Source organism: Pinus tabuliformis, chromosome J, assembly GCF_031772625.1.
Source record: "Pinus tabuliformis cultivar Carrire ecotype Pingquan chromosome J, CPIR1, whole genome shotgun sequence".
In the NCBI taxonomy this organism is placed as follows: domain Eukaryota; kingdom Viridiplantae; phylum Streptophyta; class Pinopsida; order Pinales; family Pinaceae; genus Pinus; species Pinus tabuliformis.
The window spans coordinates 1607258135-1607280739 of record NC_142295.1 but is presented as its reverse complement, the minus strand read 5'-3'; the positions used below and the strand labels follow the sequence as shown (position 1 = coordinate 1607280739).

At 36.5% G+C, this 22605-nt stretch overlaps 1 pseudogene; it reads right to left on the bottom strand.

Moving 5' to 3' along the window:
• Window positions 1-8041: 8041 nt before the first annotated feature.
• LOC149233626 (probably inactive leucine-rich repeat receptor-like protein kinase IMK2 pseudogene) lies at window positions 8042-8509 on the bottom strand (annotated as a pseudogene).
• Window positions 8510-22605: the final 14096 nt, after the last annotated feature.

Sequence of the window (22605 nt, the reverse complement as noted above, 5' to 3'; positions counted from 1 at the left end):
CGGTAATCAACTAATTTTTTTATGTGGTTTCATGGCGAATTCAAATTAATTAGATTTTAGAAATATTTTGAAATTGAAATAGATCCTAAGAGGATAAGCTATACACAGGAAGCATTTTGGAAATGAATCCTTGTGAAGTACAACATTGTGAATCTCCTGCCAAGAGACCACACAGGGATAAATTAGTCAGAACAAAGAAAAACAGAACATGTAAAAACAATTCCACTTCTAGAATTTATTAATAGCGAAGTGATTTCCAGTAACAATGAAATCCTCAAGATAGAATGGTATCACTGGGTAAACAAGAATAGGAGAAAGCATGCCAATTGAGGCAAGTCTCATACAACACCAGCTAACATCTATTTTTCGAATCTGAATTTTTTTAACAATGCCAACATTCATGATGCAGGAATTCTGATTTTCTTTTAACAATGCCAATCTTCATGATGCAGGAATTAGGAATTCAAAAAACAGACTCTGTCTGCCTTTTACTTTGAGGGAAAAGCAGCAAGAGAAAGTCCAGGAACAGCAATTGAAGAAACCGACTCTGTCTGCACGCAATCTAAATAATGGCACTAGGTAACTAGTCTCAGAACATTACCTTTATGTCACCACGAATTTTCATGAAATGACTCCAATTTCTTTAATGGTCTTGATGATATTCATCTGACTTGCATGCTGGAAATCCCCTACAACTGAGATAACAAAGTCCACTTTCTTGATGGCCTACACCAAATTGCATAGTAGTCCAAAGATCCCTTAAGATGGAAGTGAATGATCAGTAAAACTTACCTACGCGGTCTGTCAAACAAACAAGAAAATTAACAAATGGGAGATTTTATGATAGAGACCAGAATAGGTAGTTGTTGAATCCAACATTGCGTTCTCTATGATTAAGGGAATACATTACTGCTATTAACAAATTACATTTATCTTTGCAGGATTTAAATTGATTCTTGATTTCAAGAATACCTGAATGCTCTGCGCCCTCTGCACAGAAATCCCGCCACAGCGGAGACAGTCTCAGAGATGGCCGACGAGAGGGAAGAGATCCTAAATAGACAACAATCCAGCATGCCCGGAGTAATGCATGGTGTGCAGGTGGAATGACAGAGTAATGCATGGTGTGCAGGTGGCATCAGTGCGGTGGTGCTTCCCTATCATAAGATGGTTTTCTATTATACAGAACACATTTTGATTAACATAAAATGCCTGAGATTTAATGCTGGCATTAGTCCAGCGTTAGTTTGAATTTAAATTTACAAATTTGAAGCAAACATAGCATATAACATATGCTTTCCGCCCTCTTGCCTCGAGAAGAGGCCAAATAAGGCGATGAAAAAGAATACTGGCAAAAAAGTTTAAAAAGTTTGGATATTCGCGATAGGAGGTGGATATTCATGAAGCTAAACAGGTTGAACTAATGCTATATCCGTCGCGAACGATTACTATAGTCCCTGCCGAATGCCAGATGGTAAGGACTAATAAAACATAAAACATAAAATCCAACCTTAAAGATATATAAAATCACAGTAATAAGTTAAAAAACTTTCGGCTCAAGTTCACAAGTTCACACGTACGTGCTCTTTTGAAGAGTTAAGAAAACACATAAAAAAACATAAAACCTTCAAACTTCAATAATAAGTGGCTCGTATATTTAATTGAAAACCTTACAACATGGCATCAAACTTCACATTTGGCACTCCAACGTCAACAGTCGTCCTCTTTTCCTGCAATCTCAGTTTTTCTTCAACAGTTCTCCACTTTCTTTCAATTTTGGTTTTCCTTCAACAGCGGTCCTCCTTCCTATTCTTGTCCAATTTTTTTATGGTCCTTTCAAGCTAGGACTCCAATCAAGCTCTCTTGTTAGGGACAGATCTCGGCACTCTGTGATCAGTGCTTTTGCAGGCTTCTGCGCTGTTCGATGCTGCGAGCTTCGTCTAACGCCAAGCTCAACACTGCGATTCACTAACAGTGGTTCCTTCTGCGGCTCTCAAGCTGTCAACGCACTACGCCCTATTCAAATAGCTCTCAGAGCTTCACTGTCTACAATTAACCAAACTACAGGTAGCTTTACTTTTCATATTATTAGGACGGCAACCTCTACATTAGATAGCCCTCCAGCATTCTCTCCACCAGGCTTAATGGAACATGGCTCCGATACCAGTTGCTACTCCAAAGAACAGCGCTGATTAAACTTCTATGGCAGCAAACAAACATCACAGACAAATCATAGACAATGGAGCATAAATTGATAGCAGAGAAAACATAACTTCATATTAAACTCAGATTAAACCCAGATATTACACACAGAGCAGGCCCACACAGAGAGGCATGGGCTTGCAATCACTGGTCAGAGAAATTATAAATTTATAGAGATTAAAGGAAGACGAATTACAAATTTATAGAGACTAAAGGAGGACGATGTGGTAGACGATGTGGTAGGTTTGGTGTAGGTGTGCCGATGATGGCTGGATAGCGGACTATCAGAGTTAGTGCCTTCATTCGCACAGTGTTGAGTTTGGCTTCACACGTAACATAGGGAAATGTCGGTACCAAGTCCTCAATGTAGAAATAACTCGCTGAATCTCGTTCAGACGGCAATGATAATAAATAAATTTCTGACAGTAATGTAATCAAATGAATGCAAAAACATATAAATTAATATCAATTTATTAATTATATAAACAAAAGAAATTAACTATATAGAGTAATTTTATAAAATTTTAATTTAAAATTATGATTTTTAAAATAAAATACAATATTTTTTTATTAAAAAACCAAAAAACATTCAAGGCTAAGTAAAGTTATGATATTTTTTAAATAAATAAATATATAATATTTATGAAAAAACTATTAATCCTTTCAAAACATTCAATTTCTTAAATATTATAAAATATAATCAATTATTTTTTTAAGATTTTAATTTTATTTTAAATAAAATTAAGTTCAGTTAAAATAAGTATAATAAATTTATATAAATATATGATGATTAGCTACTAAGATCAATATGGTTTATTGGGCTTTAAGAAGGAAGTGGTTAATTGAAAGAAGTGGTTAATTGAGATTATTTAAGTTTTTATTGCTTTGATAAAAAGGGAGGGAAATAAGCATTATGAGGTCACTACAGTTTTCTTCATTGAGCAAGTCAAGGAGGTTGGTAGTGAGGCAAATGTTATGGAAATGAGAACGAATGTGAGTAATGGCTAGACAATCCAAGAGAAAGTGTTTCTTTTGTTGAATTGAGGCTTCTGTGATCCATATTGAGTTTATAAGAAAGAGTTTTTCGGCGTAAATCACATGATAATACATTTTTCGACGTGTTTCGAACCAACGAGTGTGGTTCATCGTCAAGACAACTTGTCATGGCGATGAACCACACTCGTTGGTTCAAAACACGTCAACAAATGTATTATCGTGTGATTTATGCCGAAAAACTTTTTCTTATAGAAAGTGTTTTTCTTCTTCGACTCTCTTAGTATCGCAAAGGAGGCATATTGTTTCGTCCCAAGGAATCTTGGGAATAGACTAACTCTGAGTTTCACTTCGGAGCTCATGAGAATTAGTTTTGATCCTTGCAATATTCATTCACTTCTTAGCACTTGTTAATACAGAAAGTTAATTCTAGTTAGCAAGTGTGGGGTTGATTACCTCCTTATAGTATCTTAACTTTCTTTTCCCTTATAACTCCTTATCACTGCACAACTTATCCATAAATTTGGAAGTAATGACATTTTTAATATTATCCTTTATCCCTAAGAGGATCTCCTCCCTTATCTCCAAATGGTTGAGCAAGGACTTGGCATCCTTATGCCACCCTCGCTTAAGCTAAAGGTGGTTTTGACGAGAGTTAGAAGCAAATTTTGGGAGCCTCTTGGCTAGCCTCAATCAAGAGAATAGGGTAGGGAGTATTACCTTTAGTCTTGAGGTTGTAGGTTATGAATTGTTTTTGGATTATTTCAATCTTTCTCCAAGAATATCTAGATAGACTACAACGCCACACCTCCCATCATATAAATATAATAGGGGTGACGAGAGCCTTGAAGAGGAACTTTTTCTTACTCCAAACCCAAAGATCAGTTGTTTTACAATTGTTTTCAAACTCATAGTAAGCTTTCTAACCTCCTAAAATCCTTTTCTTAATGCTATAGTTCTAATTGAGCTCATGGTGAATGCCAATACCTAAATATTTGCAAGAAGAAACATTCCCTAAGTAATTGTTATCATAGATGAAATTGTCATAAGTGATATTTTTGGATTTAATAATCATAACTTTAGTTCTGTTAGTATTAACTGACACACCCATATTGATACTATAATCATGGAGGGTTTTAAGCTCCTTGTCGAGTTCGTCGGGTCTCCTAGTAAGAAGAATGATATCATCGGCATAAAGGAGAAGAATAATCACTATACCAGCAAGCTTGGGTCCTTAACAACCAGGAACTTCTAAGCATTCCTCAAGCTTGTCAATGTAAATGCTAAAAAGGGTGCGGGATAGGGGACACCCTTGTTTAACATTGATGTTGCATTTAATTTTAGTAGACCAACCCTTGGTTGTCTTAAGCTTTGCAATAACATTCTCATATAATCTAATAACAACGAACCTTAACTTGGGAGGAACCATTATTTCATCGAGCCTTTGCCATAACTTCTCTCGAGGAACAATGTCGAAAGATTTTCTAAAGTCAATAAAACAACAAAAGAGATTAGTCTTATTATTACGACAATCCTTGGCAATGGTCCTAAGAGTGACAAGGTGGTCAATCGCAGAGTGGTGTCTTCTAAAATAAGCTTGGCCAAATGCTCTTTTACCATGGGTTTCAAGCCAAGCCCTAATATTTTTCTCTAGAATTAGCCCATACAACTTTCCTGAAATGTGGCTAATCATAATAGTCCTATAGTTAGAGGGAATGTTTTTAACCCCACTTTTAAATATAGGAATGATACGGCTCCGCTTTACATCCACAACTTGGGGAAGCCATGTATAACCACCAAGTTGAGGAGATTGTGCGAGTACAAGGTGAGGATGGACCTTCCAATTTTGAGAATTTCATCTTGGTATCCTTCAATATCCATAACTTTCCCAATAGCGAGCTTTTTAATCTCGGACTCCACGTCTTCCAAAAAAATGTACCTCCCTCTATAGGTGTGTTTTTTATGTTTCCCATGGTCTCTAGGGAGTCATAAAGGTTCCTACGATAGACATCCCATTCCTTTAAAGGGATCAAATTGTTCTCTTTCGATTTATGGGCAAGAATTCTCCTCCAAAACTTTCTGGGCCCAACTTTAGAGAGGTGAAGGAGAAGATCTTGCCTCTTGTTTATATATTCTCTTTTTTTCCTTTTGATAAGAGCTTTGTACACCTTGATTTTCTCACCCTTAATAGTTTCGTTGGGAGCATCTCTAATTGCTTTCCTAACATATATACAATCATTTTCATAGCAGGGGTTGGAAGTCTTATTACTCTTATTATATGATAACTCCTTAGGGAAGTTGTTAATGGTAGTGGAGAGGATAGTAGTAAAATTGTGGTAGATGTGATCAATGTTGCCATTATATGTTAAGAAAGCTAATTCCTTTGTTAAAACTTCTAAGAATAGAACTATTTAGTTTTGTCAAAATCAATGTCTTTGACTCTCACCATCCTTATGCATGTGGTTGGTGTACATATCAAGATTAAGGGTTAAGAAGAGAGGTTTATGGTTAGAGTCAGGCTCATGGTCATTTAGAAGATCAAAATTAACTATACGGTGGAGAATTTGTGTATCAAATATTGCATAGTCCACAACATTGCTACCACGCCCATGAATACAAGTCATCTGACGAGAGGAAGGCCACTTATTGATCCCATTACAGATAATCAGGTCTTGGGAATTGCAAATCTTAAGTAGCTCAGTGTGAAAAAGGTTCTTGGTAGTGTCTTTGAAGTTTCATTGAAATTTACTAGCTAGAACATAATCCTCACCAAGCCACAAGGGGTTAGAGTGAGAGTTATTACTTAATATAGTGGCTTGGATAGTGGCAGTCTGAGCATCAAAGTCGCCAAGCACAACGATGTTTCCTTCATTCCTTAAGCTGTGGATATCATGTTCTAATTTAATGAAAAGACAATTCTTATCTAGGTTGTTTTTCTTATAGGAGGTAGAGTTAATGGGAGCAAAGTAACAAGTTGCAAGGAAAATTCTATTGGTATTAGTGTCAGAGATTTCGATCCAAATGTATTGATTAAGGGGGTCAACCTTATGAAGCTGCATGCGGGAAGCAATGTTATTTTTGATATAATAGGCTATACAACCCACCCCTCGAAGAGACGATCTCTTCTTCTAAGTAGACCAAAGAATGAATCCATGAATGTGGAGAACCTTACATTCGTCATGCTCCTAAGTTTCGACTATGAGAATAAGATTATTATCACACCCTAAATTCATCATGCTCCTAGGTTTCGGCTAAAAGAAAAAGATTATTATCATTCGAGATCCAACTTAACATTGAACCTTTGCGCTAAAAAATAGTGAATTAATTATATATATGTATAAACTTAAGTTAAAATAAGTTATAATTGTTTTGAAAATAACAATAAATTTTATATATGTATAATTTGAATAGAAGGATAAATTTTAACTAGTGTAAATTTTAATAATTAAATAATTGTTTGAAAATAATATTTAGCTTTTATTTTTTTGGTCTAAGATTAGAGCAATCACTTTTGTCATTGCTAACATCCTTTTATTACAAAATTAAAGAAATTCAAAATTAAAAATTAAAAATTAGAGAAATTTAAAATTGTATTACAAAATTAAAAGTAAAAAAAAAAAAGAGTTAAAACTGAAATGTAATAAAACTGGAATTGAAAACCAGTGAAAAAAAGTTATCATATTACTAATTAAAAAAAGCTATAATTAAACTATTATTATAGTTAACAGTAAATATATTATTTCTTTAAATAAACTTCTCAATGGGAGAATTCAAATTAAGTTCACGGATCAAACAAGTATTGTGTATTCTCATTAAATTTTAAAACGCCTTAACCATAACAAATATCATGGACACCTTGACAATCATAAATATGATGGACAATTGTGTAAGTTTACATAAACCATACAGAAAACTTAATAAAAAGCTTTCGCATACCGACCTGTGCCACACGAAAATACATTGAATATGGTCCGAAAAGAGAGTACAGATAAAAAGGAAATCTGCTCTAAATTCATCTGTATTTCAGCACATACGAAGACACACACTAGAATTGTTGATGCACAGTATAAAGTAAAATCTGAAAAGACGCTATATACACACTATTATGTCTTTCAGGAGGATCGAGTGAATTTAGGGAAGTAACACCCGGAGAAATCCACGGCTTGAGGGCGTTTTGAAAAACTACTTTGAATAGTTTACCAAATTATATAACCGTATTAATGGAGGTTTAACTTCTAATTTTTGCACAAGAACCCTAATAATATAAATATATGTCATTGGCGGAGAATTTAATGTAAATATCTGCAAACTGTGAGAAAGAAACCGAAGTGTCTGCATCACAGTTATTTGGAGGAAGATTGAAGGATGAGGGATAGAGAGGCGTCTGGAGCACTTTCCGCTCTTTCGACGTCGCAACAACTGACAAAAACGCAGATGCACCTCTCTCCCGACAAAATAGCGGTCGTGGTAGTGGGACTGGGAGACGACCTGCACGCTAAAATATTAATAAAACACGTTGCTGATAGCTCCTCTTTTCTACTTACTTGCCCCTCTTTTCCTGGCCACTTCGTGAAGGCGTTTTAATATATGTCTACAGTTTTTATTTATTAGCAATGGTTTCTAAAATGTGCAAAGATACGCTCAAGATTTAGAAAGATTATTTGGTTTATCCACAAAGTTTTTATTTACGGTCAACAATATATTTAAAAGAGAACAACAATATTTAATTTCAAATATGTTTAAGAAACAAAACAGGGAAGCTGTCATACCTAACAATAAAATCAAAGAACGAATCTATTGTAATATATTGTATAGTTATTATATGATATCTTATTTATGAGTCTTATTATTTAGTGTTGTGGTGTCGCTGAAATGGAGGAGTGATCAAATTTGGGTTTGATTTCTCTAGCTGATGCACAACCTCATCCATATCTGGCTTTGCAAATGGCATAAAGTCCACAAAATGCATAGCTAATTGCAAAGCATTAAGCAAATCGTCTCCAGAATTGGAAGCTTCTTTCATCGATTCCAAATCAGAAACTTCATTAGTCCACTCTTCTTTCACAATGGAAGCAACCCGTTCAGGGAGGTCCATCCCGTTGTCTGCAATCATGGGCTCACCTGGTGCCTTGCCAATCAGAAGCTCCAGCAAGACAATCCCAAAGTTGTATAAATATGTCTTGATGGTGTCTGTCTTTAGTTTTGTGAGCTCATGAGCCCTGTATCTAAGAGCCCCTAATGTGGCAATCACATTGGAATTGACAGTAGTTGTCATCAACCTATACAAGTTAAAATATGCAATCTTGGCATTCATGTTTTGTCATCAACCTATACAAGTTAAAATATGCAATCTTGGCATTCATGTTTGCATCAAGCAGGATGTGGTTGGAAGTGAGATTTCCATGAACGATGTTCTCATTGTTGTGTAGATAAGCAAGTCCTCTCTCGACACCAATTGAAATTTTCATTCTCGTGTACCATATCAAAGGTGTCTCTGGGCCTCTTGCATGAAGAAATATTGTAAGGCTTCCACTAGGCATGGAGTCAAAGACCAAGATATTTTTATCTTTAGGACCCCATTAATAAGCTCTTAGAGCAAGCAAATTAGGATGCGTGATTTGCCCAAGAGCATTGGCTTTTGTCTCGAATCCTCTTTGACTCTTTTTGATTCACTCCCTCAACATCTTCACTGCAACTTGATTCTTGTCCTCCAAAAAAACCTTATACACAGTTCCATAAGTTCTCTTGCCCATTACTTCTACAGTTACACAAAGTAGGTCATCTGCTGTGAAATTTAAGACCTCGAATTTTGTGGAGTATCTAATGAGTCAAGCTACCATAATTAACTATAGTCAACCATAATCAACCATAGTAAACCATGTGATCATATATAACTATGGTTGACCACATTTGCTATGGTTGACCACATTAGCTATGGTTGATAATGATTGGTTATCGTTGACTATGGTCACTATGGTTAATCAAAGATGACCATGTTTACTTATGGTCCACTGAGGTCGATAATGGTTGACCATGGTTGACTATATGTTGATTATGGTTGATCAAAGATGATATTGCTTGTTCATGGCCGACTAAGGTTAATCATGATTTCTCATGGTTGATTATGCTTGACCAATATTGACATGGATAACTATGGCTAACTATTGTAAACCTTAGTTAACCATGATCAACCATACTTTAATTTTTGTTTATCATGCTGCAATGTTGAATATTAAATAAACCGTAAATCTTATTAAATATAAATATTAAACCTTATCCACAAGATTTAATATCAATATTATTAAAAAATCTCATTAATATTAATCTAATCAGCTGAATATTATTAATAATAATATTATTATTATTAATATAGTTAATAATAATAATATAGTCAATCTTAATGTTAATATTATTAATAACGAACCTTATTAATATTATTATTATTATTATTAAACATTTTAAAACGTGTTGACTGGGGTTGATAATGTTTGAATTTGGCCAACTGTGGTTGACTATGGTTGAATATGGTTGAGCAAGGTTGATTAAATACCACTACGAGTGAAGAAGGTTGACTATTGTTGACTATGGTAAACATATGGTTGACTAAGTCTGGGTATGGTTAACTATTTAAACATTGACTATAAAATTTGACTACATTTGACTATGACATAATGTTGTAATATTTTTTATGTGTTTGTCATATTGCAACATTGAGTTTTATTCATCAAAATGTGATGTGAATTTTGTGTTCAACACAAGCAATGTTAGTTTTTATTCATCACATTGTGATGCCAATTAAATATTAAATAGAACTTAAACCTTGTTAAATATAAATATTAAACCATATTCAAAAAAATTATTATTAATAATAATATCAATAATTTTTTTTTTGTGGGATGAATTCTGTTATTTGAAAAAAAGGGGAATTACATAACGATTTTCAAATCTAGGTTGGTCTCTCACAAGGGAGCCTAAACTAGATCCGGAAACATACTCTCCTTAAGGATTAGAGAGCCAATTGAAACTTGAAAGATACAACAATGATCACACTATATATAAAACTATGGCCTAACTAACCTTGTACAAAAGAAGCTAGAACTATGCAATCACACACTAAGACCATATCACAATCAAGCCAAGGTCTCTAAATCTATTCTTGTAGTCAAGATGGGTGTTGTCGAGTTTGTTGAAGTTTGTCTTGTTGTTGGGGGGATGCCAAGGTGATGCTTAATATTCTCCAACCTCCTATCAAGATTCCCTAGATTCTTATTCAAGTGTTCAATGGATTGAAGGATGTCCATTCAAGATTCATGATTATCCAAGAGAGTTCACCCCATCAGAAATTCCATCTGCTAATAAAGGTCAATTCTTTACACATATTGGTAAACCTTGCTCTCTTATGGCCAATATCTAGGATCCAGTCTACCCATTTAAATAAAACTTATGTGTCTGAAAGGGAGGTTTTATGAGAAGAGGATTCCCCCTCCATACTAGTGAGTTCATCTTGTACAGGAGCAAGAGTGAGCTCCTGGAAACAAGCTGAAACCTTCAATCGAACAATCCATGTGAGTTTTTCCCTTGTAGATATGCTCTTGATAAGAAGTGACACATATCCAGACTCAAGCTCGCTGAAATGGCATGAGGAACTAGACAACCAACTATCTAAAGACAATATTTTTTTCCCACTTACTAGGTGCAAACCTAGGAGCCTAAAATATATAATGCCTAGAATGCCAAAATGGATAACACATGTGTTAGTTGGAATTAGAACCAATACAACAAAACACATACACAAAGACCACAACCACACCTCCAACCACCAACCTACCTCACACCACCACGTGGACTGCAAATGAGGAAGCCTCCATATACACAGAGGAGTCACAACGACACCACCATAAAATAAATATGAATCCAACTCCGTAGAACGAGAAGGAAGGAAGAAATCATAAACAGATCCAAACTACTTCACCCACCAAGACTCCTCCCACTACCAAGGCCCCAAAATGACCACCTTCCCAATAGAAAAGTAGCTCAAGTAATGGGAAACAATCACCAAACTAAAGGCCCAATATAACCCAGGGATGCCCATAATATATAATGCCTAAAACTCCAAAATGGATACTATAGGAGCCAACTATATTAAGTTCCAATACAACAAAACACATATACGAAGACTACAACCACACCTCTAGCCACCAACTTACCTCATGCCACCACTCGAGCCACAAACAAGGAAGCCCTCATGCACACAGAGGAATCACAAAGGCACCACCATAAAATAAAGATGAAGCGAACCTCTGTTGGAAATAATACTGAGAGGGGGGGTGAATCAGTATTATCATATCAGATAAAACTTTTCAATTTCATACTCAGAAACATATACGCGACTTCAGTTAAGTGAACCCGCGTGTACACGCGACTGTGTCTAAAGCAACTAGCGTATATGCAGAGATCTTATGATTCAGTTAATCTTATCTTCAGTAAATGCATCATAATATTATTAAGCATATTAACAGTAAACAGGTGCAGTATAACAGAACAGATCATCACACACATGAACACCATGATATAAGGTGGAAACCCAATGTGGGTGAAAACCACCTGCTGCAATTTGTCTCTTTCTTCTTTAATGAGAAACTTCTTTTACAATGTACTGGTGCAGTCCTTTACCAGCACGCAGGCTACAACCTGCAGAGGGCTACAACCCTCTTAGCTTTTGTACTAGTCGATCCATTTACTAGTACGTAGGTGCCTACCTACAAAATGCTTCTTTACTCGTTTTCCAGCTGCTAGTGGAAGGGAGCTACAACCCCCTGGCTCTTGTACTGGCTGATATGATTACCAGTACGTAGGTGCCGGCCTACGATCTACCCGGGACCACGTTTCATACATTTTCATACTGGATCCATAAGACAATCATCATTGTAGTACAACCTGCATCATCAATCACTGAAACACCCAATTCTGAATCACTGTAACCCTGTCAACAACAACCAGATAACCTAGCAATAACCAGATCCAACTCCATATTCAAATATCATACTTCACATTGTATACGCTACTTGGATGAACCCAACCTGCGTGTATACGCTCTTTTACCAGAACCAACCCGCGTACAGATCTGTAAATTCAACCTTAAAACTCTGTAGCTATATCAGACATCAAAACATACCCAGATCATAATAATAAACATGCGTCAGTAGATCTAGTCTATCCAGAGTCAAACCATATGAAGATAATCATTCCAACCCTTGAGATCTCGTTCCATCATTCATCATCCTCCACATGAGTGAAACCTTGGTTCAGATCACCAACCCATAACCAGCACTTGGATCTCACACTTCCTCAGATCTTCATCACTCATACTCACATATTTTGGCCTAATGATCTTCTCCTTATATAGCCTTAGGTCCTTCATAATACCAAGAGCCAAAACCATAGTAACACAATACCATCAACTTCAAAACTAGGGATCGACACGCCCGTCGAGACACAATGGTCCGAAACCATAGGCACAACTTCCAAGGACTAACCGCCATGGACCAAAGGTACTTTACCACATACACGCGCTTTTTCTGAAGCCAACCTGCGTGTACACGCGACTTGGGCTTAACGAACCTGCGTGTATGAACTTTCTTGCCATGCTGTACTAAGATTTGTCCTCTGATTAAGTTGCCATCACTTGTACCAACCTCTGAGCACCTGTACTAACCTCTGAGTGAGTTTCCATCAAGGACAACACTTGAATCATAATGCCAACAATCTCCCCCTTTGGACTTGATGGCAACCACCACACCAAGTCACTCTCCCCCTTTGACATCAAGGGCAAAGGGTGGACCAAGATATTCTCTTCTTTGGTATACCTTCTGCTGTCCATACTCCCCCTGAGTACCTGCTGAAATCTCCAAATGTGCTCCCCCTTTGTGTATGCCAAAGTGTACCAATCTATCCATCCTGCTCTTGCTGAATTGTGCTGTTCATGCTCCCCTTGACTGTAGGCAAGATCTGCAAAAGATGTTCTTCAAGAAGAACAAATACTTATACATCATAGAAGACCTTCCTATCACCAAAAGACTCAACATACATTCATCACCCAACCTAGTGGGGATATACCAATATTGACTCATCCACCTAACCATGTGGAGATACATGATAATACATGAACATTTCATCATTCATCCCAGGCATAGTGGGGAAACCAACATAGGCCGTTACATGACCTTGACATCATAAAAGAGATACATGACATAGTGATGAAATATCTAGACCAAGACTTATGAAAGCCACCAGCAGCATCATGATCTGTACCATAAGCATCAGCCTGCAATACCATTCCTAAACAGTAAGATGTATCATTTAGCTTCATAGACTTTATCAACAACTTCTAACCATAATGCCAACAATGCATTATTTGAAGTATATGCTCCCCCTGAGCTTGTGCCATAAGTATCAAGACATTTCCAGACATCCTCAGCAGACTGTAACTGTTAACCAATAGAGCATATACTGGACTGGATTATATCAGACCCCCTTTTTTTTGAGTCTGTCCCCACTGCTTTTTCACAAACTGACATATACGCGACTTTGCAGTGTGAAACTCGCGTATATACGCGTCTTTCCTTCATGAAACTTGCGTATGATAATTAGAACACTGAAGTTTTACACCTTCAGCTCCCCCTGAGTCTGTTATGTCTGTGCTGTGCTGAGTACCCTGTGCTGTGCCATATTTTTCTGACTGAACTTCCTTCTTCTTCCATATCTTCAAGCATGTTGATGATTTCTTCTTATCATGAGCTTTGTTCCTGCAATCTCTTGCTTTATGTCCAAACTTGTTACATGCATAGCATCTTACATGTTTCATATTCCTTCTGTAGCAATCAGCAGCTTTCTGTCCAAACATATTGCAAGAAAAGCAATATCCATTAAAGTACCTTGAATGTGGTGATCTTTCTGCATGATGGTCTTGAAACCTTCTTCTTCTACATATGGCTGCAACATGTCCAAGATTATGACATACATAACATTCAACATTATTCAGTGGAGGAAATAATCGTCTATCACGTCCATAGTTAGGAGTAGAGAATCTTCCTTGAGGAATTTCTTTCCTTGGTTGTTCCTTGTTGGGCATTTCAGATTTCTCATTAGAGTTTCTTGCCTCACCTTGTGAACTAGATTCACCTTCAACATATTCATGAAAACCAAGACCAGTCTTGATAGCAGGAGATCTTTGACTACTAAGAATATCATCCAAGACTTTAGAGCTATCTTGAAATCGTAAAAGCTTATCCTTTTCTTCTAATTTGCTTTTCAAGATATTTACCTCCACTTGATGTTGTTCTTCCTTTTCAAGACATTGCTTCTTCAAGGTCTCTTCAGCTTTCCTTCCTTCATCCAACTGATGCCTTAGTTTGAGGATCTCGTTTTCTTGCTCTTTATTCAGTGCTAGCAGCATTTCTCGAATTCTGGAGGCACATTCCAACTGATCTTCTAATCTGATGATTTCTTCCTTGAGGGCATTCTCCCTTTTGCTAGGTAGATCTTGTTCATCTATGATTTGATCTGATGCTTCATTTGCTTGTCCATCTTCAATCTGAGGTGCTTCAGGATCTGAATACTTGCTTCCACTCAGCAACAGGTTGTCATTGTTCCTTTGAGCTGTCTTCTTCTTCTGACGTGCTTTCTTCCCCATTGTTCTACGAATCTCCTTCAAGCGATCAAGCTTCTCTGAAGGACCTGCTCTGATACCAATTGTTGGAAATAATACTGAGAGGGGGGGTGAATCAGTATTATCATATCAGATAAAACTTTTCAATTTCATACTCAGAAACATATACGCGACTTCAGTTAAGTGAACCCGCGTGTACACGCGACTGTGTCTAAAGCAACTAGCGTATATGCAGAGATCTTATGATTCAGTTAATCTTATCTTCAGTAAATGCATCATAATATTATTAAGCATATTAACAGTAAACAGGTGCAGTATAACAGAACAGATCATCACACACATGAACACCATGATATAAGGTGGAAACCCAATGTGGGTGAAAACCACCTGCTGCAATTTGTCTCTTTCTTCTTTAATGAGAAACTTCTTTTACAATGTACTGGTGCAGTCCTTTACCAGCACGCAGGCTACAACCTGCAGAGGGCTACAACCCTCTTAGCTTTTGTACTAGCCGATCCATTTACTAGTACGTAGGTGCCTACCTACAAAATGCTTCTTTACTCGTTTTCCAGCTGCTAGTGGAAGGGAGCTACAACCCCCTGGCTCTTGTACTGGCTGATATGATTACCAGTACGTAGGTGCCGGCCTACGATCTACCCGGGACCACGTTTCATACATTTTCATACTGGATCCATAAGACAATCATCATTGTAGTACAACCTGCATCATCAATCACTGAAACACCCAATTCTGAATCACTGTAACCCTGTCAACAACAACCAGATAACCTAGCAATAACCAGATCCAACTCCATATTCAAATATCATACTTCACATTGTATACGCTACTTGGATGAACCCAACCTGCGTGTATACGCTCTTTTACCAGAACCAACCCGCGTACAGATCTGTAAATTCAACCTTAAAACTCTGTAGCTATATCAGACATCAAAACATACCCAGATCATGATAATAAACATGCGTCAGTAGATCTAGTCTATCCAGAGTCAAACCATATGAAGATAATCATTCCAACCCTTGAGATCTCGTTCCATCATTCATCATCCTCCACATGAGTGAAACCTTGGTTCAGATCACCAACCCATAACCAGCACTTGGATCTCACACTTCCTCAGATCTTCATCACTCATACTCACATATTTTGGCCTAATGATCTTCTCCTTATATAGCCTTAGGTCCTTCATAATACCAAGAGCCAAAACCATAGTAACACAATACCATCAACTTCAAAACTAGGGATCGACACGCCCGTCGAGACACAATGGTCCGAAACCATAGGCACAACTTCCAAGGACTAACCGCCATGGACCAAAGGTACTTTACCACATACACGCGCTTTTTCTGAAGCCAACCTGCGTGTACACGCGACTTGGGCTTAACGAACCTGCGTGTATGAACTTTCTTGCCATGTTGTACTAAGATCTGTCCTCTGATTAAGTTGCCATCACTTGTACCAACCTCTGAGCACCTGTACTAACCTCTGAGTGAGTTGCCATCAAGGACAACACTTGAATCATAATGCCAACAACCTCGTAGATTGAGAAGGAAGGAAGAAACTAGAAATAGAGCCAAAGTCATTCACCCATCAAGACTCCTACCACTACCAAGGCTCTAACTGACCACCTTCTAAACAAAAAAGTCGCCCAGGAACTAGGAAACAATCACCAAATAGAAGAGAGCCTTGGTCCATAGATAGAAAACATGGAACACAAACTGGAAAAGAGATAACAGTCCCCAAACTCCTTCTAGCAACCCAAAACCCAATGCAAGGATTCTACACAACCCACCAAAGAGACCATCTAATAGCTATACCTCAAACAGAGACAAATAACACTCATAGGGTCAGTAACAGAAAGAAAAAGATATATCTACAAGCAAAAATCATTGCCAAAATAAACAATAACAAGCATCTAAAATAATAAAGGAGAATTACCACTTTAAATGCTAGAAGTAAGATAAAAACAACCATTATAATTGCCCTAGCACAAGTTTTAAACCAAAATATCTACAATTCAACCAAATTAGCATAAAAATTCTAATAATGGAGTGCCCAACATAATTACCTATGTCCACTAGGATATGCCACTCTTGAAGACCTGTGTTATCTCCTCTATGGTAAACATGCAACTAGGAATGCATTGTCACTAAGGAAACATATCTTTCATGGTTGCTTTGGGCCCAATAAAAAAATTTCTTGCCTCCTCTATAGCATTGAAACTAGGTTCCTACTGTCAATTCCCTCCTCCCATGACTGAATCCTATATAGTTATTCGAGGATTTAATGGTACCAACATCATTATGAGTGATTCCCTCTCCACATGCTTAAACCTCTCGACCAACGCACCATCTGAACATCATCGTCCCTTCACCATAACTGCCACAGGGATCACCAAAGCCACACACACCATAATTTATACTCGTTGAGGGCACATTACCACATTCCCTAACTCATTAGCTAGGTGGGGTGGTGGAAACCTGCACCCCACCCCCCTTCCCACCACCTCCACCTTTGTCTTGATCATCACCCCATCTAGGGAATATAAATAGTTTTATTAACCATATTAAAAATTAAATGTTAATTAAACTCTAAATACCATTAAATATAAATATTATCATGACACCTTATTAAATATAATTCAATACTAATAAAACCTTATTAATAAATGTTATTATAAATCTTCTTATTAAACTCTTTAAAACCTTATTAATTTTATTGTTAATCCTATTAATTAATAAACTTTAAGATTAAGTTTTTGTAAACAATATTTATATTAATAAATAATTTTAATATTAAGATTAATAAACAATTTTAAATTTAAAAACATAAAAGCTTATTGAACCCCATCAATATTAGTAAATGTGTTTGAAACGATATTAATATTAATATTATTAAATATTTGTAAACCCTTACTATGAATGAGCATGGTTTAACCATGGGTGAACTTGGCATGATGAAGTTAACCATGGGTGAATATGGGTTGACCACTTCGACAATGGTTTACCATAGTTTTCTATGATAGATTATAATTGTCCATATTGATAAAGTATAGCTATGGTTGGCCTATTTTACCATGGTGACTTAGGTTGACTATATTAACCATCGTTGGGAAGAGTGGCACTAGTGCTTCAGAACTCTCCTGCACTATAGATTGTAAAAATGAAAATTATGGCTAGGAGGGTTTTTTTTATTTAACCCTCCTTCGGTGCATTTTCCAAACACAGCGGTGTGGGATATATCCAAAAGCAACATTTTTTTTAATTAAAAAATATCACGGTGCTTTTCTTGAGACACCTTGGGGCGTTTCGCTACAGGTACTATAGCATGGCCATTTTTTAGAATTTAAAAATCACCTAGCAGTTCTCTTTAGAAGTTGTTTGAGGCCATTTTGTTAAGTGTACCACATCGGGGCTTCACTGGAAAATAGCACCGCATTTCTCTAAAATTATAGCGGTGCTCTTTACTGGTATGCATCAGGATGTTTTACCATGTGAAGGGCACCGATGCTATCGACTATTCAAGCACCAATGCATTATGTTATGTAGCACACCATGTTTTTTTATTTTATAAAAATAAATTTTCGATGGTGCACCATGTTATTTGCAGCACTAGTGCTTGTATGGATAGTAAAACACCAGTGCGTTTGAATATTTTATATGCACTATTAAAAAAAATCCTCTAAAATATCCGCCTGCCCACCTCTACTAGTGACCTTCGCTACAAACAGATATTTCGGCTATTTTTGTAGGGGCTTCTGTAAAAACCTCTGCTAGAAGGTATTTTCCTTGTAGTGTTTGGAGACTCCATGAACTTTAAAATCAAACTGATAGTATGCAATAGCCTCGTGGTAGTGAGTTACTTGAGGCCACTAACCAATCTCTTAAATAGAGTTCGATCTACATTAGATTCATTATCCTCTTCACTGGAATTTTTCCACATTATAATTAGAGTTGGTGTTGGTTTACAGTTCATAGTCATGAACCTCTTCAGTGGATCCATAACATGTTTTTTTTAAACAAAATTATTTCTAAAGTTGATTAGAGGACTTTAATAACAAGGAAATATCACATTACCTCCAAATCAATCATTTCAAATTCTTGTTTCATGGTTGATTTAAACTTGTATATTGATATATTTTTTGTGAAGATCATATCATCAACATTTAAAAAAAAAGTCAATATTTGACCTTGTTTATTCACCTTTGTATACAGTGTAGGTTCACTTCTACTTCTGTTAAACTCATTATGATTAGATATGAATCAATATTGCTATACCATAATGTGGAAGTTTGCTTAATCCCATTCAAAAAATTCTTTAATCAATACACTTTATCCTCATGTCCTTTAATCACATATCATGGTGGCTGATCTACATAGAATTCTTATAAAATACTATTTAGGAATGTTGAATTTACATCAATTTGATAAACTTTCAACATGTTTTGAGTTGCTATGACTTGGAAATCTCTAATTGTGTCTAAATTTGCAATTAGTGTAAAGGTATTACTATAATTGGATCTATATCATTGTTCAAAATAGTTTCCGGCCAATTTTCCCTTGTACTTTTTAGCTTCTTTTTTCACATTAAATGTATTTTTATAAACTCTGTTTATAATAATACAATAGTTACCTTCTCATAATTCCACTAAAGGTATCATTCTTCTCTATGGAATCCATTTTTTCATCCATCACTTTGACCCAATTCCACTATTTAATTTCTTATTCAAATTATGTGGTTTGAAAAGTAAACAATTGAAAATGTGAAAACACATTTAGATCTTAAAAGAGTTCTATTAAACTTCTAGTCTTTCTAGACTTTAGGGAAATAGTTGTAGGATCAGATCAATTATTTAATTGAAAATTAGGAAAATATTAGGTCGTTGGACTAGATGAATCACCTTGAACAAGACTTATTGGAGAACTTGTTGTATTATATTTGACTAATGATTAAGTTTGTGAACCTTGGTGGTCATATTATGTAATTTACAACTCTGCATCATCTTTTTCTTGAGATGTTGCTTCTTCAGTGCTTATAGTATTTTCTATGATCCTATCCCACGCTTCATCTTCTTTCAATTCAACATCGCTACTAACTTATTAGGATAATTTCGAGGTATAAATGAGCTTCCTAATGTTAGGATATTCTAAGACATATGAAATAATTAAGTATAACTTTGTCTAGTGTATAGTTAGGTAAAGTGTGTTTCTTTAGTATGTACTTTTTGTAACTTACAATCTGATGGTCACGACATGTTCTAGACATGAAGTGATCTGATGGTTCATTCTCTCCTCGATATTACCGACACTTGATACATGGCTTAACACTCGTTTGGTTCATGATCTCTATTTAAAGAGCATGGAGGGTCATTTGTTAGGTGACCGTTCATGAGAGAAGCTTATGTAAATTTTCTTTCTTTTACATTACTAAATTGCCTAAAGTGGCTGTGTTGGCTCAGGTCATGGACTGTTTCCCTCTTTGAGGATTTTAACCAAGTCAAGAGTACTAGTGTATTGATCTATGATCTATTTGTGAATGGTGTCCTTTGGTGTTCTATCTAAGGAACTTATCCTGCAAATTCCTAATTTTTGGGCAGAAGCAATTAACTGTGAAAATTACAAAGTAAATCACACTCCTATTGAGGTTTTAAAGAATATCACTCTAGAAGAAGCATGGAGCTCAATTAAACCAGATGCAAGTCACTTTCGTGTTTTTGGAAGTGAAGCATGGGCCCATTTTCTAGATGAGAAACATAAAGCCTTAGAACCTAAGAGTGAAAAATGTATTTTTGTTGGATATTCTGAAGATGTCAAAGGATATAGACTTCTTCAACCTAAATCCAAAAATGTTATCATTAGAAGAGATGTAAAATTTGCTGAAAATATATCGGCCTATGAGCCTAGTTCGACGGATGTGCCACCTCTCTCTATCCCTTCTACTTTTGAAAATATTCCTTCTTCAGATGATGACAGTGAGGATGACAATCCTCCCCCACCTTCTCGAGATCCTCCTTCACCTCCTCATCTTCCAAAATGGGTCTGTGCTACTTGAGATGCACAGGTGCTCTCACAGTTGATCCTATAGATCAACGTCGTACACGTTCATAGTTCGATAGAGGCTCTTCTTTATTAGCTCAAGCTTCAGCGAATTATGATACTGCCACCTTTGAAAAAGCTTCAGGCCATCCATATTGGGACGCAGCTATGAATCAAGAATATCGTTCATTACATGGGACCTTCTTCCTCTTCCAAAGGGATGAAAACTTGTTAGATGCAAATGGGTTTATAGAACCAAGTTTGGACTAGATGGAAAAGTTGATAAACATAAAGCTCGTCTTGTTGCTAAGGGGTTTTCACAAGTTGAAGGCATTGACTATACTAAAACCTTCTCCCCTGTTGCCAAAATGAACTCTATCCACCTTGTTCTTTCCCTTGCTGCCTCTTTCAAATGGGAAGTCCATTAGATGGATGTTAAATCCACCTTCTTGCATGGGGACTTGCATGAAGAAATATATATGGAAAAACCTCCTAGCTTTATAGACATAGACTCCAACCTTGTATGTTGGCTTAATAAATCCCTTTATGATCTCAAGCAAGCCCCTCGGGCTTGGTATGCCAAAATGGATAGCTTTCTTTTAGACACTGGCTTTTCTAGGTGTCATTATGACAATACTGTCTACACCAAGAAAGTGGGTAAGTCTATTATCATTCTTGTTCTTTATGTTGATGATCTTATCCTTACTAGTAGTGATCCCAACCTTATAAACCATGTGAAGTCTAGCCTTAAAAATAAGTTTGAAATGACAGAATTAGGACACTTGCATTATTTTCTTGGTCTTCAAGTCTTGCAATCCAAAGAAGATATTTCCCTTTCCCTGTCCAAGTATGCTTGTGATCTTCTATGCCTCTTTCAAATGGAAGACTATAAGCCAACCCCTTCTCCCTTTCAGTCTGGAGCCAAAGTTTCATCACTTCTACTTCCCCTGAATTTGGTGCTACCTTATACCGTCAGCTTGTTGGAAACTTTTTTATCTGACCCATACTCATCCTGACATTTCCTTTACTATTGGCCTTGTTTTTCAGTTTATAAAAAACCCACATGAAAGTCATTGGAAAGCAGTTAAAAGAATACTTCGTTATGTTTGAGGTACAGTTCAGTTTGGGATTCATTACAATACAAAAGCATCTCCTCTATTGGTTGGTTTCAGTGATTCTGATTGGGTTGGTGACTCTGATGATCGGAAGTCTACTGCAGGTTATGTCTTCACTCTTTTTTCTGCACCTATTACATGGGCTTGCAAGAAACAAAGTTCCATTTCTCTTTCTTCAACAGAAGTAGAGTATCGTGGCACCGTTGAAGCTAGTAAGGAAGCCATATGGCTTCGTCAGATCCTGTCAGAGTTTGGTTTTCAACAACAACATCCAATTACACTTTGGTGTGATAATCAAAGTGCCATTCAACTATGTAAAGATCCAGTCCAACATCAATGTAGAAAACACATTGAACTACACATGCACTTCATCAGAAAGCTCATTCATGACCATGTTCGTGAAGTACAATATTGTTCAATCGATGATCAAGTTGCAGACATCTTTACAAAGGCTCTCACAGAGGTGAAGTTTACTAAATTTCGATTTATGGTTGGAGTTCAAGAAGTTGTCACTAAGGGGGGATAGGCTCTAACGCCTCCTTCCTTCTCCTATTGTGTCATCTTTGTACATCCTTCA